General features: G+C 44.4%; 1 gene segment (V, D, J or C); it reads left to right on the top strand.

The window, feature by feature from the left end:
* Positions 1-857: 857 nt before the first annotated feature.
* LOC100062122 (T-cell receptor gamma chain C region DFL12-like) overlaps positions 858-20,027 on the top strand; it is a 54,058-nt gene continuing 34,888 nt past the window's right edge. The window contains exons 1-2 of the C gene segment in view: positions 858-1,019; positions 1,133-1,444.

Here is a 20,027-nt window from a genome sequence, read left to right as displayed (position 1 = left end):
CAAGTTTCTTTTCTTCTAAATTTGGCAACCCTACGTTGAATGGACGTATTACGTGAGGATGAACAGGAATCCTCTAACATACTGATTTGCTGCACGCGCACACACACACACACACACACACATCCATTTGACTTTCAGGAAAGTCAAATGTAGACCAACATAACTGATCCTAATTTCTGTTTTCTTTCTTTCTTTTCTTTTTTCTTTGTCTTGTTTTTGAGTGTGTGTGTGAGGAATACTGGCCCTGAGCTAACATCTGTGGCAATCTTCCTCTAGTTTTTGTATGTGGGATGCCTCCACAGCACGGCATGAGGAGTGGCACAAAGGTCTGTGTCCCGGATCCAAACTTCAGGCCACCAAAGAGGAAGGCACTAACTTAACCACAACACCATTGGGCTGGTCTCTCTTGATTTCTTTTACTAAAGTGGGTTCACTGCTTATCAGCTATGCTGGTGCTGCCTCAAAGTTTTCTGACAGCTGTGAAAGGAAGGTGGTTCAGGGCCAGAATACAGAAGCTGCATCACAGGACAAGCCCATGGCAGCAGCGTGAACACTGAACCCTGAGTCGCAGGAAAGTACCCCGACTCAGGACCGCTCCCTGCACCAGGGAACACGGAGCTGAATCCATGGCTCTCCTGCCCCCTCCATTGGCTCAGGCTGTCCCTCCCTCTGCTCTGGGCTCTCAGGGCTCCTGGCTCCTCCTCTTCTGCAGAGGGCCTGCTCTCAGCCTGCCCCAGGAGGCTGTCAGGAAATGGGCTGAGCAGAGAGGCAGGGCTCCTCCCCAGGCCTCCCCCAGCCCCACCCACTCTGGGTCATCAGCTGGGTGGTCTTCTAGGAGAGCCCCTCAGTCTCTGCCCGCCTGTGACAGCTGTCCAGAGCCCGGCACTGACTCCTTCCTTGTGTCCTGGGGTCCTTGTCTTTCGAGCAGGACTGGAGTATCATCTGTCCTTTCCTTCTAAGGCCAGAGGAGGAAGACATGCTGTGGGCTCTCGCCCTCCTTCTAGCTTTCCTGGCTCCTGGTAAGTGTGCTGCCTCCATGCTCCTGGGATTTTTCTCTTTTTTGACAACGGGAGGGCATACTGAGGGATTCCTATTAGCTCTTCCTCATTACTTTTTGTTGTTCCCATTGCAGCCACTCAGGTATCTTCCAACTTGGAAGGGACACAGATATCGGTCACCAGACAGGCTGGTTTAGCTGTTGAAATCACCTGTGATATTAAACAAAGCAGCGGCATCATCCACTGGTACCGATACCAGGAGGGGACAGCCCCACAACGCCTTCTCTACTACCAGTTCTCCAGCTCAAAGTTTGTGGTGGACTCGGGGTTCAGTTCACAGAAATACTATGCTTCTAAAGACACAGGGGGGACCTGTAAACTTTTAATCAAATCTCTGCAAGAGAGAGATTCTGGTGTGTATTGCTGTGCTGTCTGGGAGAGGCACAGTGATTCATATCTCCTCTATCCTGCACAGAAAATTTTGCTTGTGGTTGCCAAGAGCAGCCTTGACACCCAGGAAAGACCAGCCCCTGCCTCCCTTCCTGCCTTGATTTCACTGTGCTCTGAACATGAGAGACCCTGTGCTCAGCGACCAACCTCCACCCTTACAGCCCACTGGCCTGTCCCCAGCTTCAGTGAGTCATGGCACATTCTGAAAGATCCACCCCTAATCTCAAGGCCTTAGACAAGCAGTCTGAAGACACCATATTCTTTCAGCTCTCCTAGGAACTGGTGGAGTCCATTCTATCTGCTTCCTGGGACAGACAAGGTCACCTCTCTAGGTGATGTGTTCAGGGAGACATTTAGGAGAGCAGTATAGGAAGGCTAGTGGTACTGAATCATTTATCCAATCATTATCCAGAGAAAATGGCTGGGAAAGGAGCTCCTGCCGTACTGAGGAGAATGAGATTTGATGGAATGAAGACTTTGGACTTCATGAAGACCTCAAGCTGGTATTCGATTTATCTTTTGGACAAACTGATATTTCCCTCACCATAGTCAACCATGGCATTGTTGAGACGGTGAAAGTGTAGGAATAAAGTGATTATTGTAGAGATGCCAACCATTGTGCTCTATTCAGCCTCACCCAGAACTGCTCTGTCTTAGGCAAGTAAAGCCAAAGCTCCCTTCACCCCTTCCCCAACAGTGACACGGCCAAGTCCTAAACCAGAATGAGTCCATCAGATTATTTTTTTCTAAATAATTAGAATTAGGGACATTTGCGGTGAAGACTCAGACATGAATGGTACATATTTGAACTCAAAATCCATATAGGAATGTGTTGTGGCTACCACATTGGTTCAAGTTTAAGGATGTAAAATTAACACTGAAGTACAGACAGGCTGGATTCACCTATGTATGGTCTCTTTTGTATTGGATGCTCCAACCTTCTGCCAAAACTCTTAGCCTTGGCTCTAGCTTAGAGTTTAAGCTCCTAGAATAGTGTTTCTCAAACTGTGGTCCGTGGACCACCTTCATCAAAAGCACCGGGGAGGTTTGAACAAAAGTGCAGGTTCTGGGTAACATTCAACAAAATATGTCAGAATCTTGGGATGAAAGCTGAAAATGTGTAGTTTTCAATGCCCTCTGCACTGGTTTTTATTCAGATTGATTTGTAAGAACTGCTGTCCCAGCGGGAAGAGATAGGGTGACCTGTCTCCCTCTCAAATGGGCAGGTTCCTAGCCTGATATAAGAATGCATTCTAGAAAGGTGCCCCTGGGCTTCCTCCCAAGACACAAACCCCTCCTCTCTTATGGCACCTTGGATGCTGCTGCCCTAACAGGTCATCACATTTCTCCATGACAATCCCACCAGAACCACAAGTGGAAACTCCAGTTCCTTCGCACTGCTGTGACCCCAGGCAAGAAGAATTCTATGCACAATGAACCAGCTCTAACTTGCTTACTGCATCAGGGACCATTATTTCAAGTATTTCTCAGTTTTATGAAAGTTTATCCCTTATCTTGAAGCATAAACAGGTCCTCATTTATATTTTTCTAATAGTGTTAGGCTTTGTTCTGCACATTTATTTCTTTGATCTGCTTTGAATTGAATTTTCGTGTATGGGGGTAAGGTAGGAATCTGAATGTGGAGATCCAATTTCTCCCCCAAATTATTGACTCATCCGTCATTTCTCCCCCTGTTCTTCATTGCCACCCCTGTGATAACTAAGGGTCCAGAGGCTCACACAGCCCTCTCTTCTTTTCACTGTATGTGTCCACGTACATGAGCCAGTTTCTCTAAGGAAAAAGCTGGAATCATTGTGTATGTACAACTTCACCTTTACAAATGGGGCCGAATCCCTATTTTGTCTAATCATGTGGCAGGAACACAGTATTCTAATTAGTATAGCTTTGTAATAATTCCTGCTCTTTGGCGAGCATGTTTTCTTGCTTTCATTTTCTTCAAAATTTTCTTGGCTTTATTTTATTGGTGAATAAACCGTCAATTTTTGTACATGTATTTACTTATTAAGTAATGTCACAAGAACTATGGAAGAAATGCATTATGTCTATTATAAAATATACACAAAAATAGACAATTTGAGAATATGAGATGAAAACAAAACGTACATCTAACACTTTCTTCCCACACACCAACGTATTGTCTTATGCACTCCACTTTGTAAACCACCCCACCACCAACACCAATGCCAATAACACATTTCGTTCTAAATTCTTTCTATTTCCTGACATAGCACACATCCCTAAGAAAAATCACGTTAAATGTCTTCTTTTTGTCTTCAAACCAAATTCTCATAAACCCTTTATAGTACACCTTTGGTTCATTCTCTGAACTACTGAGCTTGTTAATGGACATTTGATGATATCTTTTCAAGTCCTTTAAAAGATAGTGCCCCCAAACCTGATAGCTCTTAGGCTTGGTCCACTCTTTAAAGAGAGTTCTGTGAGGAATGTCCAGGGAGCCCAACTGTCATCCTGTGGTGACTGAGAATACGAGTGTGGCCCCGAAGAGTTGCATTATCTTCACTGGTTGTAAACATGAGGTTAACGTGAAAGGGCCTGGCCCCACACCTGACACTTCCTGGGTGCTCTGGATGAAGTTGTCGAATTTGAAATGACAGCTTCACTCCATGAAAGGCACGCACACTAGAAAGCAGGGAGGGGTGTCCTGATTCTGCATCAGTGCTCACAGTCCTGTAACATTGAAGGGGTCACCTGCATTTGGGGAGCTGTTTTCTCATCTTTAAAAATGAGAAGCAATGAGGCTTCTGGTAAGAAGGGTTTCCCTTTCATCTTCAAGTGTCTAAGCCTCTGATTTCTTAGCAAACCTATGACTCGGTTTTAAAAATAGTTACTAATTCTAACAGAAGACAAATGATTTTTCAAGAAAAAATATTTACTCAACACACAGTGTTATATGGAGGAAAATTGGAGATGAAAGAAAGAAGATTGTATCCACAGTCCTCTCATCAAAATATGTCAATGGATTTCTTCGTTTTGGTTTTCCAGGCTTGTCCATTTCACTAATAATTGTCCTAATGTGAATATCTAATTGATTCCATGACTAAAATGAAGAAGTCAGATTAGATTAGCTCTAAGATTCTGTGATGGCCTGAAGAGCGCTGTCCGGGTCAGATAAAGTCTCCAGGGCCTCAGAGGTTAAATTAAAAGCGCAAACTTCAGTACCTGGGTCTCTGCTCACCCCTCTGCCTGAGTCTGATCTGCTCTGCCCACCCCCTGCTCCCAGGCTGGCTGAGCTCGGCTCCCTCAGAGCAGTGTCAGTCCTGGCAGCAGCAGGAAGACCCGGATGAGAGGAAGTCCTGCTCCCTCAAGCCACACCTGCCTCTCTTTTACTGAAGACCAGAGGGGTCTTGACTAGAATCCTCCAGACTCCACATGAGGGCTGAGAGGAAAAGCCCTGGATACTCTTTGACTGTGTGCTGAACAAGAGTTTTCCTCTATTGTTTTTTAAACATGTGTCTCTCAGACCAGTATAACATTTCAGTGCCTCTTAGAGAGGACACATCACAGCAGGAAGAGAAGAGGAAAGGAAAACAAACATCACTTGTTGAAATTACCTTTTAGTCTGAAGATTGAGCTGCTGCTGTCCCGGGTGCCAGGTCAGCAAATCAGAACTCAGATAACTTTCCTGTCCCTATAAATGCTGCGCTGGACCAGAAACACAGTCTATCCAGCCAGCCAGGCCCCACCTGCCAGGAACCTGTGATGATTTCCCTGTTCTAAATAAGGTCAGATATGCAACCCCTGCCAATCACCTTAAGATAAATGCTCTCTCCTTATTCTCTGATTGACGTGCTGGCCTTATAAGGAAGTCACTGACCTCCTGGCTAATCCTGCCTGTTTCTGCATCAATGCTCCTAAGGCTCCATAGAGCTCCTCTTTCCTACAGTCCCTGGGCAGAGGGCTCCACTGCCTGTGAGGCGCTGTGCTCCCCAGGCCATGGATTGTGTTCCCTTGAATAGAGGCATCAATCTCATTACTAAATTGCATTATTTTTGTAATTTGACATGCTGCAAAGAGTATTTGGCTGGGGGTTGGAACAGATTTCTTTAAAACTATGGCTGATTATCGTCAACAGTTATTCAGTCTTAAATTTGAGCAGTAATTGAATAAAAATGGTTATAATAATTGAGAGAAACATAGTTTTGAATGTTGACAATGCGAAATAAAATTTTTTTTCATGAACCAATACGTAGTTGTGGATTTTGTCCCCCAAAGCAATGTTTTCTTATTGTTGAAATGTAGAATATAGAGAAAAATAGAAAGAAAACAGTTTACCCAATTTCTCAACACCCAATTGCTCACTGACTATATTAAAACTCTTTTCACCTGTCTTTTTGCTATGCTGGTGTCATGACAATTGTCACTTTCTTTTCCACTTAACATTTTACCAGAATGGGCTAAACATCAGCAGAAGGTATGAATAAGAGCCCTGGAATATTCTTTTACCAAAGTAGATTCTATTGCTTTACATTTGGCTGACACCTCACCAACTCAGCATGACCCAAAAGCCTACATCAGGGGACACTGGAGACTTGACTTTTGGTTACAGCTGAGCAGGTCTGATTCTCAGTTTTTACTGTAGAAGAGCAGCTCAGGAACAGGGTCTGGTGGTGCATGCTGGAGGACCCACAACTTCCCTCCCCAGGCCAAGTGCCCTTTCCAGTTGCTTTCTCTTCTTGGCCATCAGGATATAATTAGCATAACTAACTAGCATAACCATACCCAGGAGACCCTGTGTGTAATTAGCATAACTGGGAAGGAATCTTCCTTTCTGTTGGAAGTCAAGGTTACCTCTATTTCTGGAAGCTTCGTTTAAAATACATTCCTCTCTGATCCTTCACAATGCCCTGTCTTGACATTTCTGAGGATATGGTGCTGCAACAAGAGGACCTGGTCCTGACCCCTGGCTATCCCTGTCTCTTAGTTCAATCTAGGCTTCTTCCTTTGGCTACGCACACACACATCCTTGATTCTCCAAAAAGGTAATATTCCCAATCATTTCTACTTTATGTGAACCCCAGAGATTATCTACTGCAATCTCTCCAATTTCAAGGTGAAACAGTAATCCCACCATGTTGTTGATGAAAATAATCCATAACCAATCTATAAATGAAAATTTGAGTGAGTTTATTCTGAGGTGAAATATGAAGACCATGGCCCGGGGCCTTTCTTCCCAAAGGAAGAAAGGGCACCAAAGAAGTGAGGTATACAAAGTGGTTATATACCCCCAAACAGGACGTTTCACATATGATTGAAATGTCCCTCCCACAATAGTCACAAGATTGCCCTGTCGGCACAGCACTTGATGGACACAGCAGGTAGTGGGTCTGCTATCTCAGAGGGTGTAGCAGGAGGCAAGTCTATTGTCTTGACCTGGGTGGTCACAGCAATCGGTTTCTAGCCTAAGGAAAGATTCTTATCCTTAAAGAAATGCCAACGTTGGGAGGGGGAGGGAAGTTGCACCTTTATCTCAAGGGTCTTTGCTCTTGCCATAGGGAATATCTAAAGCAGATATACAATGCATGCTCAACAGCCAAGGTCAGGCCCTTTTGGAAGGACAAGGTCAGGCCGAATTAGGTTTACACAAAATGGCTTCCTCATATACTCCAATATATCCTATTACTTGCCATTTTTATTTGTCAACATCCTGGGCAGTTCTATGCATCTGGGACTGGGCTACACACTTTGCTCACATCATTCTGTTTACTCTACAGGCAACCTGATGAGCTGCACTTTTAGAGATGAGGAAAAGGAGGTGATGTAACTTTCCAGGACTACAGAGCTATCATGTTATTTTAGGGCATTTAAAATCCTCTTTGATGGGATCTCTGCGTTGATAAATAAATGGTTAACAATACAATATATTGGACTATATTTGGAAGCCATTTGGTGTAAAACTAATTCCACCTGACCTTGTTTTTCCAAAAATGTCTGATGTGGCTGTTGAGCATACATTTTATATCTGGTTTAAGCTTTCGTTATGTTCCAAAGACAAGAACCCTGAAGATGCAACTTCTCCCACGTTGGCATTTCCTTAAGGATATGCATTACTCCCTAGGCTAGGAAGTGATTGCTGTGCTCACCCTGTGACCACCCAGCTGGAGACAACAGACCTGTTACCCGCTGTGTCCCTCAGGACAGTAGATCAGCTACCTGCTGTGTGTATCACTGTGCTGGCTAGCAAATTGCGTGACTGTTGTAAAAGGGACCTTCCAATCATATGTGATACATGCTCTTTGACCGTATATAACCACTCTGTACTCCCTGATGAGGATTTTTAGGCTGCTTAATTTTAAAACGGTTTATGATGAGGACTTTTAGGCTGGTTACTTTTAAAACTACAGATGAGAAGCAGGCTCCAAGGAGTGGAATTTGCTTGTTTGTCCCTTTGTTGGGAAAGATTTACATTTCTAAGGGAAACCTCTATCTGTAAAGATGCCTCCCTCTCTGTGCCAGGAAGAAAGGGGATGGCCTTATCTCTAGAAACTCTTAATGCCAGAGGCAAGAACTTAAGTTGGTTGCTGTCTGGCAATCTCGTGTAACTGATTTAGGGTGGTGGCTTCTAACCTTTCTAACCTTTACTTAGTCCGATTTGATTCTTGTCTAAAAGTCATGTGATCACCCAATGAACAGACCCCACCTGCACTGATACCATTTTAACTTTTTTTTCATGTTCTTTCCTTTGTCTTGTGAAGAAATGACTCACATACCCATGCCTTACAAAATTAGCCCTAACCCTCAACTCGGGGCAGCAGCAGGAGCTCTGACTGCCCGTGGGTCTTGTCCCGACGCACCAGCTCTGCCTGACCATGGGTCCTGTGCCCATGCCAGCAGGGGCAGCAGCAGCGGCTCTGCCTACCCGTGGGTCCTGTCCCCATGCCAGCGGGGGCAGCAGAAGCGGCAGCAGAAACTCTGACTGCCCATGGGTCCTGTCCCCATGCTATTCTATACTATTCTCTAAATAAAAGAGCACTACTGCCAGATCTTAAGAGTCTAAGAAATCTTTCTTTTGACTCCTCGGCTCACCGACCCCGCATCACTCCCCACTTCTTTGGTGCCCTTCCTTCCTTAAGGAAGGAAGGTCCCAGGCTAGTCCATAATAAACTCACTCCAATTTTGATTTATAGATTAGTTATGGATTATTTGCATTGACAGTGTGAAATGCTCCAATGCACCTCAGATGGCGGGCATGTGTTTCTGGCAGGGATTGCTGTTCTGTGCTTGTCCCTCCCTCCCAAGCAAGCAGCACACCCGTTGCTCTATTAGTGTCAAGAGGTAAATGAAGCATGAGATTTGTCTCCAGCCAGACCTGCCTCCACATCCCCACCTCATTCTCTGTGGGCGTTGTCAACCTATAAAATCAGAAACCAGTTTTGAGGGCAAAGCCTTTATTTGGGATCAAAAATTGCAGTTCAGGGAACACAGATTTATGTAGAAACCCAAATAGTGTTCCATTACAGGAGACGAGCTCAAGATTTTTAAGGGAAAAAGGGAGGAAGATGACATAAGTTGTATTAACGAAGAGTACATTGGTTCTAGATGGGGGAGGCTAGGATTGTACTTCCTAGACTGGCTTGATATTCTGGCATCAGGCAAAATCCTAGACTTGTACCTTATTGATTGGTTAGCAATTCAGTCATCAACAAAGTCCAATTTCATCAGTTCTCACAAATAGGGCATTCTTGTCCATACTGACTACTTAGAATGTCAGCAGTTTGGTCCAATTTGGAAAATAAAGAAAAGAAGATGAGCAAGGCAATTCCTCTGAAATGGCAGCTCTGGCTCTGATATGACTCCACTCATGTCATTTTTCACAGTGTGCAGCTTTGGGAAAGTGATTTAAAATACCAGGCCCACTTTCTCTTTTTCTAAACTGAGTCTGATAATACTTCTCCCACAAGGCTATTTTCAGGATTTAATAAAACAATGAATATAAACCATTTACTGCAGTGCTAGAGCAGAGTCAATGTCCAATCAAAGAATACTTTTATTGCCATTATCATTCCACCAACTTTCTCTAAGCTTCTCAGAACTCTCACCATTCCTCATCTCGCCTTTCACCTCGTGGTCAGACTTCTGTCTCTTCTCTCCAGACCCCTCCCTCCCTCATTTCTCTCACCAGTTACCTCCTTGTGCTCCCAGGGAAGTTTTGACTCAGACCCCAACTTGGCCCCCACCACCCACCAGGGTGTGGCTCCTCTCTCAAGGTCACTCTGGGATTCTCTCCACAAGAGCAGGAAGCAGGGCCATGCTGGGCTCCTTGCCCTCTTGTGGACTCTCCTGTGTCTGGTAAGTCTGACACCCTTTCCCAGTGCAGGGTGCACAGGAAGATTCTAAGGTTCTTGCTGCCTCTGCTTCACTGCTGTCTCCATCTCAGGTGACGAGACAGTGGTCAGGCTGGAGCAGCTGGCCTCAGTGGTGGTGTGCTCGATGACCCTGGCTCAGCTTGGCCATCCTGCTGTGCATGCCCACACCATGGTCAGCTACATCCACTTGGTACCACTGCTACCAAACTAAAATGAGTTCACTCCCTGGAGAGTTAAAATCAGACTCTCCACCAGAAGTAGTTGACACACAAAGCAAAGTATAATTGCAGCAAATAGGAGACCATGTGGCATCATTTACCAATTCACAGCACTCCTCATACAAAGGAAAGCAGGCCCTTTTATTTCGGGTAGGCAATGAATATTTAAAAGGGAAGTTTGTCATCACGTGTAGAGGTGGCTATTAGTGGGCAGGGGTTTAGTCAGAAAACATGCTCTCAATACATCACATGTTATGCTACTAGGCCTAAGCTCCTCCTAGGGTGGAGATTTTAGTATTAAGATGGGGAAAAGGAGCATTTGGGTCATCTGCCCAGACACTGCTCTTGCAGTGGGCATCGATCTGGGTCAGGCCAGATGACCCTGGTATCCCCTCCATGGGAGGTCTAAAAAACATCCTTGAAGGAGTGTTAGGCACTTTGAAACTTCCGTCTGCTTAGGGAATGCACCTGTGTCACCACAGTCATGGAAATGCAGGAACCCTGAGAGCCTCCTCTGACCGGCCACGTTCAGACAGATGTGCAGTGGGATTCAATCCTAAAAGAAGATAAAGTCACCATGATGGAGGCCAAGGATGGCACCAGCCATATCCACTCATGCTGCAGGGAGAGAAGTGCAATGCAGGAGTATACTACTGTACTGCCTGGAACAAGCATAGCTACTTGAGCAGCCCTGTCCCTTGTGCAAAAAGCACACGGACTCCCTTCTTTGTCATGGCCTGGCAATTTCCATCACCTCTAGTCCCTGTGGTTATCCTGTGGTCATCCCTCATCATCCTGGACTCTCCTGGATGTCACTTCCACCAGTCCACTGCAGGCAATGGATGAGACCAAAGGGCTGCTAGTGTGCAGGCTGACGCAACTCAGGGATCCCTCTAGTCAGAAGGGGCCTTTTTAAAGGTCACCCAGTTCAGTGTTCCTGAGCATTTGGAGGAGGATCTGGGCTGGTAAATCCAGTAGCCACTAGCCACATGTGGCTATTGAGCACTTGAAATGTAGCCAGACCAATAGACCGATCTAAGATGGACTAGATGTGTAAAACACAAACCATATTTTGAAGTTAAGATAAGAAAAGTGAAATATTTCATTAATAATTTTTATGTTGATTGCATGTTGAAATAATATTTTGGATATTTTGGACTAAATAGAAATAGTCCTAAAATTAATTTTGCTTATTCCTTTTTACTTTTTTAATGCAGCGGCTAAAGAAAAATTAGCTTGTGGCTTTAATTGGTCACTCATATTTATTTATACGGCACTGTTACAGACTAACAATTTAAGAACTTGACCATCTCCCCTAAGGAATGCACAAAGAAAGTATTTTGCAAGGAATCCCAAGGGTGAAAGACTCTCTGGAGATTGACCACAAAGTGGTTGAAAGTTGAGACTAGATGTCAATTCCTAACTCCAGTCTCTAAGCTGTTGCCCCACCAACTGTCAATCACATTGCAGCAGAGGAGTCAGCAGTTAGATGCACAGGAGACAATATTGCCACCTTCTCGGCACCCTCGTCCATTAGCAGGCCCACCACTCAGATCATGGTGGTAGAAGACAATCCTCATGCAGGGTGATGCAGTCAGTCCTGGGGAGACATCGGGCCCTCCGCCTTCCACTTCTCCCCTAACGACACCTCATATGGGAACTTGGGTGGATCTCTAGCTGCTCTGCACCTCTATTCTCTCATTTGTAAAATGATGTGGTTTAACTCCAGAAATTATGTGGCTGTGATACATACTATAAAGCACAATCATAAAAAAGCTATAACTATAATCATTACTTTCTCATAAAGCCAGTCAAATTCTTGAAAATAAAACAAGAAAGAGAAAAAAAAAAAAACAGAAGTAAAGCAAAGAAAACCATGCTACTGATCCTCAAGCCACAAACAGGAAGCACCATTGGTGCTATATGTGGGGGAGGGCGGGGCAAAGAAGCTCTTTGGGATCTAAGCTGAATTGACACTTTTTCAATTGAAGATTCAAAGTTTATGCACAGTTTAACAGCATTGGTATAAACGATTAATGAAAAGAAAGTCTAAATCACTTCCTCAGATTTATTAACTCATTGTCTCTCTCCCTCAGCTTTTATTATTGCAGTGAGAAAGTTATAATTAAGACATGGCTGACTGTGAAAGATTCCAGCACCCCTACACTCTCCTGAAGGCCTAGGTCAAAGCTAAGACCCCCCAGTAGGTGTGATAAGAGGTCGGGTTAGAGAGGCTGAAAATTAATTTAGCTCTGTTTTCAGGTTGTTCCTTCATTTCGTCTCCCCCGTTGTCCTAACAGCACAGAACCCTTTCTCTTTCTTGCCCCCATCTCAGTGCCTGACTCCATGGAGGAGGGAGCTCTGTGAACAAGTCAAAATGAGGTGGCCAACAGGGCGAACAAGCTCCTCACTCATCTCCTTACAGAACAGCATTGGCCACATTCCCCAGAGGAGCTGCCCAGCGCTCTGCTGTGAGCCTCCACACCGCCTTACACCCCGTCTTCACCCCTCACTGACTCCGGCTTTGCCCTTGATGAGCTCAACACCTTGGGCAAGGTCTTAATTCTTCTTAAAGGGGAGAATTGAGGATGACACTCAGGTTCCTGGCTTGAACAAAGTGGGTAGAAAATTCCTTCACGGAGACAGGAAGAAGAGATGCGTTGGGGGAGGGAATGAATTAAGCTTAGGCCATGTACAAAGTCAGTTTGAGCCCCTATGTCAGACACATGAACATGCCCAGTAGTTGGCTGGATGTGTGGGTCTGGAGCTCAGGAGAAGGTGTAGGATGGAGATGGTCCTGTAATTTCCTCCTGTCTTCCTTCACTCGTTCCCTCAAGATATTTAAGGCCAAGAATGGGAAGAGACCCCTCAGGCAGAGAGGTAAAGTGAGAAGAGAAATCTGGAAAAAGCAACTTTTGGTGGTTTGGGGAAGCGTAGTCTGTAAAAACACCCTAGGATAGATGGGATGTCTTGGGTTAGAAAAAGAAAAACATACCAAAAGGAAACTCAGGAATCCAGAAAGCGGAAATCCAGTTTCATAGAGAAGAAGCTGGGGTTTAGTGCAGATGTATTGTTGAGGTGGCTGAGGGAGAGAACATAAACCTGAAATCTCAAACAGAAGCAAACAAACCAGAACGGATAATTCAGACTCCTGGAGGTGCCAATACCACTCTAAGCCGTAGGGTGTGTGGGTAGCGGAAAAGAAGGAAGCAGATTGATGAACTAAACTTGCCAGCTGGTGTCAGAAGTTCTCTGGGGGCCTAATGATGTCTAACACAGCCCAGACCACCCTCCTTTCTTCTCACCAACTCTGACCTGAAAACTCTCTGGGCTTATTGAGGATTTGTCCTGTGACAGGCAGTGGGAGAAATGAGAGAGCACCGAGATCACAGCATTACCTCATAGCCATCTCTCCCTTAGACAGCTCTTCACGTTGGGTGCCACATCATTGCATCTTTATTACATCCAAAGAAATTAACACAATGTTCCCACATAATGGGAGCCTCATGAACACTTTTTAGATAAATGAGTCCTCTCAGAGTTCTACGGTGGCCGTCTGTACTATGTGGTCTGATCTAAGGTGGAAGACCTTGCCCTACTCTCTTCACATAGAGTGGAGGTGCTAACAGTGGTGAGGACGCTCCTTCACAATGAGGTAGGGGAGCCATGTTCACCCTCCCCAATGGGAGGTTTGACTTGGTAGACTCAGCCAAGCCACACGGTCTGAGACTATTTTCAGCAGGGGTTGCAGGCTGCCCTGGAGGAAAACGAAGTTCTTTCAGATATGCTTTCACTGTTCCAAGCATTACCTCTCGTAGTCCTTGGAGCTTGTAAGTTGTTTTCCTCCAAATTCCATTAGACAGATATTCTCTAATATGCTAATTTTCTAAAATTTCTAAGTTTATGCTTGTTACTCTTCTCCTTCCCTTATCTTCCAGGGAATGCATGGTGCAGGTCATCTAGAACAATTTCCAGTACTAAAGACCTATCAAATCAACCAACCTGGAATGTGTGTTATCTGCTGTAACAATTTCTACGATGTCCGCATATTGGTATCAGGAAAGCCCTGGTCAAGCCCTGTAGCCCCTGCAGTGGGTTTCATCTGACAACACTGTCAGGATGGAGTCAGGTGTTCTGATGGGCAAATTTGAGGTAGACAAGATACCTGAAACTTCTACGTCTACCCTCACCATTCGCAATGTAGGGAAAGAAGACTCAGTCACCTACTGTTGTGCCTTCTGGGAGGTGCACAGAGGCAGACATTAGAGCCGTGTCAGTCAGTAAATGTTCAGTGTTTCTTCACCTGTATGCTTTTATGCAGTTTTCTAGATAAATGTTCCTGTGGGTCACTGTGTATGGAGTTGCCAAATTCTTTATTTCCTCCAAGAGGAAGCTGTGTACAAGTAGTTGCAAATGATCAGGCTGGTCTTTTCTGGAATCTACTCTCTCCCCAACAGGCTTTCCCATGGCACCCATGTTATTCATCTGGGTCAACCTCCCTCACTTGCTCTATTTTATTTTCTACCAAGATATGTACACCACATCATTTCTGTGACTTCTTTTGTTCTACTTAATTGGCATAACTTTGCTATTTTTATGATCTACCTTTCTGCTTGTATTAAAAAGCTGCATATTCGATTAAATGCCATTCATTCTCCTAGAGACTAAAATCTAACAAACACAGCATAATCTAACCACTAGTATGGCCAATTGCAATGAGAATATACCAGATGCATGCTCTGGAGTGGTGATATTTCATTTTGCACAAAAGTGTTAAACACTGCTACTTCATGAGTCCACATAAAAGTCTACTTTGGGTTGGAGTTTGAGGAGTAGCTCATTTTCTGGCTTAAGATTTCATTCATCCAACAGCAAGCATTTCATTGACTCCTCTGAGCCAGCCACTGTCACAGCAGACATTGCAAATCTCACCTGTGCTGTTAAGGCTGCAGGTTGCTCCTGCAGAGCCCCCTTCTCCTGCTGTGCTGCTGTTATCTGACTACACATACGGTAAAGCAAAGTGGTTAGGACCCACCTCTCTTGTATAGAGAGATCCGTGTCTGACCTGGGCTCTGACACTTAGTAGCTGTGTGTCTGGCCGAGAGCTTCTCTAGCCCATCTCCTCACGTGTAAAACAGAGGTCCTGTAGTTGCCTTATGAGTTGATATGAGAGTTCCTGAGATGATGCAGACTAAGTGTTTTTTCCAGTGTGTGGAACATTGTCAGAGCTCAGTAAATGTTAGCTGATAAAAAACAAAGAAAACGACAATTATCATGCATGCGCCTACAGGAACACACACACACACTTGCACACATGCACATGACCCACACACCTTTGTATACCAGGACTTAGTGATGCGAGGTCGGTGAGCCGAGGAGTCGAAAGAAAGATTTCTTAGACTCTTAAGATCTGGCCATAGTGCTCTTTTATTTAGAGAATAGTGTGGAATAGCATGGGGTCAGGGCCCATGGGCAGTCAGAGCTGCTGCTGCTACCGCTTCTGCTGACCCCGCTGGCATGGGGATGATGTGGATTAAGGCTGCCCCAGCTAGAGAAGCCCAAGGTGACCTGGCCTACATGCCAAACTATAGGACCCAGTGGACTTTTTTTATGGTATGAATTAGGACCGCCCCAGGGAGAGAAGCCCAGGGCATCCTCACCTACATGCCGATCTCTATGGCCAGATTCGTATCTAAAGTTATATGACCGCACAATAACCAGACCCCATCTGCACTGAAATCATTTAATGACTTTTTACATCATCTTTTCTTTTCTCCAGTAAAAATAAGTCACGTACCCATGCCTTATAAAATTGGCCCTAACCCTCAATTCAGGGCAGCAGCAGGAGCTCTGACTGCCCATGGGTCCTGTTCCCATGCAGCAGCAGCAGGAGCTCTGACTGCCCATGGATCCTGTCCCCATGCCAGCGGGGGCAGCAGCAGCTGCTCTGACTGCCCATGGGTCCTGTCCCCATGCTACTCTATCTCTATTCTCTAAATAAAAGAGCACTACTGCCAGATCTTGAGAGTCTAAGAAATCTTTCTTTCGACTCCTCGGCTCACCGACCCCGCATCAGGGACAGGACCCATGGGCAGTCAGGCTGCTGCGTGGGGACAGGGACCACGGGCAGGAGGAGCCACTGCTGCTGCCCCGAGTTGAGGGTTAGGGCTAATTTTATAAGGCATGGGTATGTAAGTCATCTCTTTACAAGACAAAGGAAATAGCATGAAAAAAAAGTTAAAATGGTATCAGTGCAGGTGGGGTCTGGTCATTGGGTGATCCCATGACTTTTAGACAAGAATCAAATCGGATTAAGTAAAGGTTAGAAAGGTTAGAAGCCACCACCCTAAATCAGTTGCATGAGATTGTCAGACAGCAATCAATTTAAGTTCTTGCCTTCCCTGTTAAGATTTTTTAGGGACAAGGTCATCTGTCTTCTTCTTCCTGGTACAGAGAGGGAGGCACCTTTTACAGATAGAGATTTACCTTACAAATGTAAAGGTGTCCCAACAAGGGCAAGTTCCATTCCCCAGAGCCTCCTTCCCTGTCCCAGTTTATCAAAAGCAATCAGCCCCAAACAATCCCAATGCCAAAGAGACATATCCTGGGGTGGGCAATTTCAGGTCCCTACAAGGTCATCCCCCCTTCCTTCACAAATGCAAATGTCTCTCAAAAGGGCAAGCAAAATTCCAGTCCTCGGAGCCTGCTTCTCATCTGCAGTTTTAAAAGTAACCAGCCTAAAATCCTCATCATTAGCACCATATCTCTCATGGAGTGGCTGACTGTTACAGTTTAAAGAGAGAGTAGCTAGATCTGAGAAGACTCTTGCAAGTAGTCATCCCAAGTCAATTCAAATCTATGTTTCCCATCATGGATCTATAGTCCCTTTGACCTACACACATCGAGGAGGACAATGGGCTTAAGCTAGGAGCAAACCAACTCTATTGTGGGAAAAACAAGTCCATGTTTGGAGTCATTTCCTCCTCCTGCCCTTCTCCTCTGGGCTGAGCTGAGCTTCCCCAAGGACACTGTGACCACACCTATCAAAGGCAACCAGCCAGAGGAAACCAGCCCTGTCCTAAGTGACCTTTGCCAATCGAATGGTGGTTTAAATTGCTGATTCATAGAAACACTGGAAGCATCTACTAGAATGTGTAGCACCGAATATAGTGAGGACTCAGGCAATGTCTGTGGAGTTGAGATGAATATATATATTTTTTTAAGATTTTATTTTTGTCCTTTTTCTCCCCAAAGCCCCCAGGTACATAGTTGTATATTCTTTGCTGTGGGTCCTTCTAGTTGTGGCATGTGGGATGCTGCCTCAGTGTGGCTTGATGAGCAGTGCCATTGATGCGGGGTCGGTGAGCCGAGGAGTCGAAAGAAAGATTTCTTAGACTCTCAAGATCTGGCAGTAGTGCTCTTTTATTTAGAGAATAGAGATAGAGTAGCATGGGGACAGGACCCATGGGCAGTCAGAGCTTCTGCTGCTGCCCCGAACTGAGGGTTAGGGCCAAATTTAAGGCATAGGTATGTGAGTTATCTCTTTATTAGTGCCCGTTTGGTCTGGCCATTTGGCGGTCCCACAACTTTTAGATAAGAATCAAACCGGATTGAGTAAATGGCAGAAGTCACCGCTTGAATTTTATCCTCGGCTAAAGATAAAAGGAGGATTTGTCGGGGGGAGGGTCAGTTACATGAGGTTGCCAGACAGTTTCCAGAGATAAGGCCATCCCCCCTTCCTCCTGGCTCAGAGAGGGAGGCATCTTCACAGATAGAGGTTTCCCTTAGAAATGTAAACGTTTCCCAACAAGGGGCAAACAAATTCCAGAGAGGGAGGCATGGAGATTTCCTTTACAAATGCAATTGTCTCTGATCAAAGGGCAAACAAATTCCACTCCTTGGAGCCTGCTTCTTATCTGTAGTTTTAAAAGTAACCAGCCTAAAAATCCTCATCATAAACCGTTTTAAAATTAAGCAGCCTAAAAATCCCCATCACCATGTCCGTGCCCAGGATTCGAACCAACGAAACACTGGGCCGCCTGCAGTGGAGCGCACGAACTTAACCACTCGGCCACGGGGCCAGCCCTGAGATGAATATTTTGATTACTATTGTGGTGCTCACGTTACCTAGTGGGTGGGGATTTTTTTATACTTGGATGCCTGAAAGATCCTCTTGATTTTGGCCTAACTTATTGTCCTTAATATCTGAAGTGGGTGAGACACGATGACTCTGAGTAATAGAAGCACCATTATATTATCTAACGAATGCTGAAGAAAATCCAAGAAAATCTTCAAAATCACTACTTTCATATATCGTACTTATCACCCAGCTCCCCACATGTCCTAGCACTGTGGGAAATTGATGTCTGTAACCTAGGAGTCATCTTGTAAAATCACAATTCAAACAATTGCCAGGCCCCCCTGAAATCCATGTTGACTCTTTTGTCTTGAGTGTGGTTGTTTTCCAGCTCTGAAAATGGGTTCAGAGGAGTGGGCAACTTTCAAGTGGTCGTCTCTGGACATTGGATCCTCGATATGCTTTTCTATGTCGTTTCTGAAGTCCTCCAATTGTCTAGTAGAAAACATTTGTGGCTTTTGAATTTTATTTTAAAATTTATTTGAGAAAGAATTCACATTTCAAAGTATTAAACCACCTGCATATTATTGAGTACTTAGGGACAGACCAGGTGAAATTTGGTGATCAGAAATGTCTGTAATGCTCTCTGTCTTGACCCCATTTTCTCTAACAACATTGCCTTTTTTAAAAACAAAATCTGTTTTCTCTCCTGATTCCTACTGATCCCATCTCCCAAGTTAGAGATGAAATTCATGCTTGGGGTGCCCACGGTGGCTTATTAGGCTTGAAGGTCTCTTTTTCTAACTTGTATAGACAGGAAGTATTACCCATAGTGGCTGCAATACCCAGTTCCTTTTTTTTTTTTTTTTTTACTATTTGCTGAGATTTATTTTTATTATTTATTTTTTACTTACTTTTTATTATTTTTATTATTTTTGGGGTCAATTTGGTTTATAACCTTGGGTAAATTACAAGTATACATCATTATTTTTTGGCTTTTGTATAGACTGCATTGTGGTCAACACCAAAAGTCTAGTTTCTATTTGTGACCATATATATGTGCCTCTTCACCCCTTTTGCCCTCCCCTCACTGCTTTTCCCTCTGGTAACCATCAATCGGTTCTTCTCCTCTATGTGTTTATTTGTTTGTTTATATTCCACATATGAGTGAAATCATGCAGTTTTTCTCTCTTACTTACTTTGTTTAAAATAATACCCTCAAGTTCCATCCATATTGCCACACATGGCATGATATCTTCCTCTTTATGGCTGAGTAGTATTGCATTGTGTATATATACGACGTCTTCCTTGTCCATTCATCTGTGGGTGGACACTTGGCTGCTTCTAAGTCTTGGCTATTGTGAATAATTTTGCAGTGAAAACAGGGGTGCATACGCCTTTTCAAATAATGTTTCAGGGTTTTTTGATAAATACTCAGAAGTGAAATAGATGGATCATAGGGTACTTCTATTTGTAATTCTTTGAAAAATCTCCATACTGTTTTCCATATTGGGTTCCACCATTTGAATTCACTCCAGCAGTGTGTGAGAGTTCCCTTTTGTCTACCTGCTCTCCAATACATGGGGTTTATTTTTTATATTTTAGAAATAGTCATTCTGATGATTGTGAGGTGATATCTCACAGTATTTTTTTTTGTGCAAGGAAACATTTGCCTTGTGCTAACATCTGTTGTCAATCTTCCTCTTTTCTTCCCTCCCCAAAGCACCAGTGCATAGTGTCCTAGTTGTACGTCATTCTAGTTGTTGTATGTGAGCTTCAGACACAGCATGGCAACTGACAGATGGGTGATGTGGTTCCGCAACTGGAAAATGAGGCCGGACAGCCCAACTGGTGAGTGCTGAAATTTAACCACTAAGCCATCAGGGCTGGCTCTCATACTAGTTTTGATTTTCATCTACCTGATAATAAGTGATATTGA

This window comes from Equus caballus, chromosome 4, assembly GCF_041296265.1.
Source record: "Equus caballus isolate H_3958 breed thoroughbred chromosome 4, TB-T2T, whole genome shotgun sequence".
Lineage (NCBI taxonomy): Eukaryota > Metazoa > Chordata > Mammalia > Perissodactyla > Equidae > Equus > Equus caballus.
The sequence above is the reverse complement of the archived record's forward strand: the minus strand, read 5'-3'. Positions and strand labels throughout refer to the sequence as shown.